The sequence below is a fragment of the Austrofundulus limnaeus genome, unplaced genomic scaffold (assembly GCF_001266775.1).
Source record: "Austrofundulus limnaeus strain Quisiro unplaced genomic scaffold, Austrofundulus_limnaeus-1.0 Scaffold57, whole genome shotgun sequence".
Classification (NCBI taxonomy): Eukaryota; Metazoa; Chordata; class Actinopteri; order Cyprinodontiformes; family Rivulidae; genus Austrofundulus; species Austrofundulus limnaeus.
In genome coordinates this window covers 592,077-597,811 of record NW_013952459.1, presented here as the reverse complement: position 1 = coordinate 597,811, position 5,735 = coordinate 592,077, and the positions used below count along the sequence as shown (strand labels likewise).

General features: G+C 39.6%; 1 protein-coding gene across 3 annotated transcripts in view; it reads left to right on the top strand.

Annotated features, from left to right (window-relative positions):
• Window positions 1–244: 244 nt before the first annotated feature.
• The window catches only part of sema4d (sema domain, immunoglobulin domain (Ig), transmembrane domain (TM) and short cytoplasmic domain, (semaphorin) 4D), a 46,467-nt gene continuing 40,976 nt past the window's right edge, over window positions 245–5,735 (top strand). For 2 of the 3 annotated variants that reach the window (XM_014009333.1, XM_014009336.1), the window contains exon 1: window positions 245–419. The gene's annotated coding sequence lies outside the window, so the exon portion shown is untranslated. Of the gene's footprint in view, window positions 424–5,735 lie in introns of all 3 variants that reach the window. The other variant, XM_014009334.1, reaches the window with a different exon arrangement.

The window sequence follows — 5,735 nt, the reverse complement described above, 5'->3', positions numbered from 1 at the left end:
TATATATATATACCTGATGTTTATTAGGTCTATGTTGAATGTCAGTTTTATTTAGGCTGTTTATTTTTTCTTACATTTGTGTTAGGTGGACAAAGCAAGTAGTGGAATGCTTACAAAATAATAGGTAGCTAAAAGTTAATGTCAATCTGAGAATAACAGAGCTGGATATTCAGGTGAAAGGCTGTGCTTTCTGTGTGACCGGTACCTGCGTTTGTTTCTCACCACCACCCGCCTCCTCCTGCGCCCTCCCCCCCGCCCGTGGCTCTCTCAGCTCGGGGAGGTTTTGAATCAGTGGCCCCGCCGCCGCCATGCTGTGAGCTGAGAGACGGCGACCAAAACCAAACTTTGCCACGCTGCTTCGCACACACTGGTGAGAAAAAAAAAAGAAAAGAAAAGAAACGGAGGAAGGCGTCGTCGCGGTGAGTACGTGTCGCTTTTTTAGTTTAATTAGCGCCAATTTAGTTTCTTTTTTCCTTCTTTTCCTAACAAAAACACCGGCACTTCGTCAGAGCTGAGCTCGTGCGTGCTGCACTTGTTACTCTCCAGCCTGGAGGGACAAAAAGAAAAAGCATTTCCCCCTTTTCTATTGCTTAAGCAAGCTTTTAAACGCTTTTTAAAAAACTTTTAGAGAGTAAAATGTCAGCAGACGGACCGTTCATTGACCATTTCACGGTGAACTTGCAGAACAAGCGCACAAACATTTCTTTATTTAAAAGTTAAACTCCTCTCTCTTCTCTTGTACCTTTAAAATGTCACTCTGCCACTCAGAGGTCAGTCAGGGGTCTCTACCCTTGGCATGCATAAATCAAGGGACTTCTTTCATTGCAACAACAAAAGGGCATTTATTGACAGCGCTGAAGCACAGCCGCATAACCACAGTTTATGTGAAGGGGGGAAAGCATCATGTGGGTGAATAGGCTTACCTGCAGCACACTGTTGTCTCTAAAGTTGACTTTTTGAACCTGCATGCATCCAGTGTAGTCATAATAATCTAAGGATCCTGCTTTTCTTTGTGATTAATAATAATCAGGCTACAGCAGCCTTATGATGAAGTACAAATACTCATGTAAACTTCTGTTTCTTGGCAATAAATGTTGGAAATGTCTCTTAAATGGTGTCACATTTGTAAGGAACATGCATTTCAGGAGCAGAGCTGAGTATGTGGGGTTGCGCACATGAAAACTTGGCCAAATCTTTTCTGCCAAACAGCTTGTTTTGAGCTTTTGGGACCCCCCACTGCTGGCAGTCAGGTGCCCACCAAAAGTTTTATTGCCAGGAAGCTTTGTTACAACAAAGAAATCATCTACCAAATGCACATTTCTTTACTTTTTTGTGCCAAGTGTGATTTGTATTTTGCACAAACTATAGCTTTCTCCTTATGCGAGTTTGAAATGTTAATTCAGTATCTGGTGAATTGAAATAAAAAGGCCTAGTGCTCCTTGAAGAAATGCATATCATCCGCTGCCTTTTCAGCGTTTTAAACAGTCTTATGTCAAAGTTTGAAGCAAAGATCTCACAGAATAAGCTGTTGGATTATATGTTAGTGATTCTAAGCTCACGCCAAATTTGAATTTGGCATTTGGAAAATTCTCTGAATTATATACGTTTTCCATGTTTTTCAAGGTCAGTTGACTGTGGTAGCCATCTTGAATTGAGATGGCTCCCAAGGTTGATCAGATGTAGAGGAATGATTATTTTCTGAACGTCACATTAAAATCTGCCCTCTGGGTCATGAAATGTTCTGTTAACAGACAAAGATAACACTGATGGTTAATGGGAAGCTCCTGAATTATCTGTTAGAACTGGGATAAGTGTTGTATATGTCTCTCAGCTACTACCACAGCAAATTTTATCTATAAAAATGAAAATTAATAAATCTTCCTTTTTCAAGGTCAGTTGGCTGTGGCAGCCATCTTGAATTGTGTTGACTCCGAAACTTAGTTCAGTTTCAATTCAGTTTATTTATATAGCACTAAGTCACAATAAACGTCGTCTCAAGTCACTGTACACAAAAAAAAAAAAAAAAAACAATAATCGAAAGAAGCTAGTGTTAAATCTTCACTATGTCTCCCATCCTGAGCAGCGCAGAGGCAGCAGCGGAGAGGAAAAACTCCCTGCTGATCAGGAAGAAACGTCCAACAGAACCAGGCTCAGGACAGGCGGCCATCTGCCTCAAACGGCTGGGTTTGGGGGACAGGAAAGAAACACACAAACACAAATGACTGAAAATTAGTTTCTTTGAAATTTTGTCCAGCACCGGGTTCCCACGGGTCCTTGAAATCCTTGAAAGTTTGTGAATTTGAAAAAAAATATTTCAAGGCCCTGTAAAAGTTTGTGAAAACAGCCACTTTATTTCATTGATTCTGACTCAACAGCTTCTGTTGTTCAGTTTTTCATTGAATTTACATATTAAACCTGTTTATTGGTAACATTCTCTGGTAGCAGTAGGTAATTGCCGCTGCACTTGGTTCTTGAATTTGAGGAAATTGGTACTGGAAAGTCCTTGAAAGTTCCTTGAATTTGATGTTGACCAAGGTGTGGGAACCCTGCCAGCAGTTCGTGAGATGTTTTGGTAACAGACTTCCAGATGCGGGCAAAACATTGTACTTCTTTCAGTGGTAAACAATAATACTATCCAGGCTGCAATGTTGGTTTTTTTTTTTTTGCCTTTTTTTTTGCTTTCACTACTAATTTGTCAGTTGTTGGCTTTTAAAACATAATAAAAGTTTAACAATAATTGCACTTTGCTGCACTTTTATATTTAAAAATTTCTGAACATTAGATTAGATACATTTAATTTAGACATTTTAATTTAAACATTAGATTTAATACATTAGATTACATTTAATGTATTAAACTTTATTCTGTCTTTTATTTCATGCATGTAGCTTAAACTTTCCTAGTCATGAAGTGGTTTCCTAATCGTGACAGATACGACCTAAATACTAATAATTTTAGGTTTTGTTTTGCTGTTTAGTTTTTCAGCTCTTAAAACATGATAAATGAGTCAATATGTCTCTTGAGTTAAATAAAGACTTTGATTAGTTTAATTTTCGCAAACTTTTTGCAATTTTGAAGCATTAGAGACTTTTCACATTTGCCCTAAATACAGCTATAATGCTTCTAAATCTGTTTTCTGTAGTTTCATTAGTGACATTAGCCAGCCTGCCTCTCCTCCTTAACTCAGGCAGCATAGGCTGTGACGTCCAATTCCTCGTGGGCTCAATAACTAATTCTTCTGCCTCATCGATCTTGATTCCACAGGTTCTTAGCTGGGTCGAATCAGGCGTAGAGGGCAGCCGCCCGGATCTTGTCAAATCTGATGGACTGGCTGGCAATGGAGCAAGCCAGAATCATGTCAGCCAGACCCTAAGGGGAGGGGGGGGACCAAGAGAGCCAGCAAAACAGGATATTGCTGTGTGATCGTTCACCAGCAGCAGACAAATCATTAAACCACTGGCTGCGTGCCGCTGAGCAGTGCGGGCGTTTCTGTCTGTCACTCCAGCTTCCCCTCAAGCTAGAGTTTGTGTTGTAAGCTTGTCACTGAGTTTATACTAGAATGAAGGGTAGATGAAGATTGATTTTTATGCAATCCAGGCAGATTGTAGGTTTGAAGTTGTTTTCTCTGTACGTTCTCCGCTGTAATGCATCTTTCTTTCACTTTGTTCTATTTGTTTTGCTTTACTTGCGTTTCATGGGTGAAATCTTTGCATACCAAAAAACAAACCTCCCAAAACTGAACTTGTCTTTTTTTTTAACACAGCAGCATCATTTGATTTGTTTGAATTCTATTAGTGTTACAAACTGGATTACTTCGTCCTTTCCCTGCTTTTTCACTGGATTCACATGTCTAGATTAAATTATGCTCTGGTTTAATTATCACACAAACACAAATAGCTCTCTAACATTCTGTTTTAAAGCATTATGAATAAGTTTGCATTTAAATGCATTTATCTGACTTTTAGATATCATCATGCCTACAACGACTGACTTTTAAACACTTATAGCATTTGATGGTGACCACTAATCATGGACATGAGAGGCATTTTGTTTTTAATTGTTTCTTAGCCATGACTATTTTTAATCTGTCTACTTCTTGGCATTGTGTTTTTCTTCTCCTGGGAGACAAATCAGTAAATTCTATTCTTTCTTTAGACCTCTTTTACATAACAATTCTGCATCATGGCCACAAAGACCAGCCCCTCTTTTTAAGCTGCCTTTTAGTTAGTCTAGCCGGCTACATCCCTCAAAGATGTGAGCTTGCATAATGAACTTGGTATCACAGAACCGTAGGAGGTGTTGGTTGTAACTTAGAGACGTTGACATGAAGCACTATATGCATAAAATGTGTGTTGGATATCTTACATTCTATGGCCCAGTTTACACATAAATATTCTCCTGGGAACATTAAAGATTTTTTTTATGTGGACTGTTAAAAATATTCAGACTTCAATTCCGTGATCCTAATTGTTGTTTAGTCAGGACTTCAAAAAATGTTAAACCCACTGTAGTTTCTATACCAGGTGTTAATATAGTATTTCAAGTACACAACGCATGTGTGTAAATATTTCAGCTTCGAGAAAACAGAGAAAAAACTTCAACTGTGAAACCTGGATTTGAAAAGTTGTCACATAATTGCTGTTGCCGTGTAGATGAACGATCAGAACACAAATCATTCTGGTTTCTTTTAAAATCAACGTCATGTAAACTGAGCCCGAAGGCCTCCACATACTTCCTCTGCACTGCTGAAATCGGCTCACGATGTCACAGTTGCGTGATGCAACGTGCGTCATTTTGTTTGCATCTTCCATCCCTTCTTGCCACAATCTGACGGGAGAACTTTTCATCTCCCTTCGCATAAGAACGTGTTGTGTGATTGGTCTGAAGTTTGTTGTCAGGTTTGTGTATGCTGAAAGCGCTTGGAGACTACATTTTGCTTCAACCACTCACTTCCAGAATTCAACTGTTGTTCCTGGAAGTAGACATTTGTAAAGATAGTCAAATGGCTCATGGATGGAGAGCTCACAGACGTTGTGCACAGAGAAAAGTCTGCAGAAAACTGGAGTTTTAATCAGGACAGATTTGTGGATAAATAACGGTGATATTGGAGTTGTCTTTTTGGTTTTTTTCTGGAGGCTAGACTCCAGCAGGAAGAAACTCAGTGCAGTGATGTACTGCAGGAGCTCTGCATGATGTGTTTTAGGAGCTAAAAGGTGTGTGCGAAAACGAATATGGAAGGACCACGTGATCGTACGTCGACTTTGCCACTTCGGATGTGGAGGTCATAAGACCAACAATTGTTAAAACACCCAAACCATTTATCACCACTACATCGAACCCTCAAGCTACAATGCTGGCTTATTCTTACATGTATTAGTTGTTTGGATTTTTGCCTTGACCCTCAGAGGCATAACAGTGGCAGGTTGACTTTAACTCCCCCATGCTGCCTTGGTGCGTACGTAAATCACAATGAGACGGAAAGGTGTCTCACGCTCAGTTTGAAAGTCTTTTGTTTTAGAACTTTTCACCCAAAGTCATACAAACTGTGAACTGAAAGATGAGAGACGTGTTGTCCACAACAATGCTATTTACCTTTCAGCTGTCACAGTTTGAGGAAATAGAGGTTTTGTTCTTGTATCAGCCCCATTGTTTTTGTCCTACAGGAGTTAAAGGGCGGAGGTCAGTGAGCCAGTCAAATCTGCTCTGATGCTGAGGTGTGTTGTACAGACTCAGAC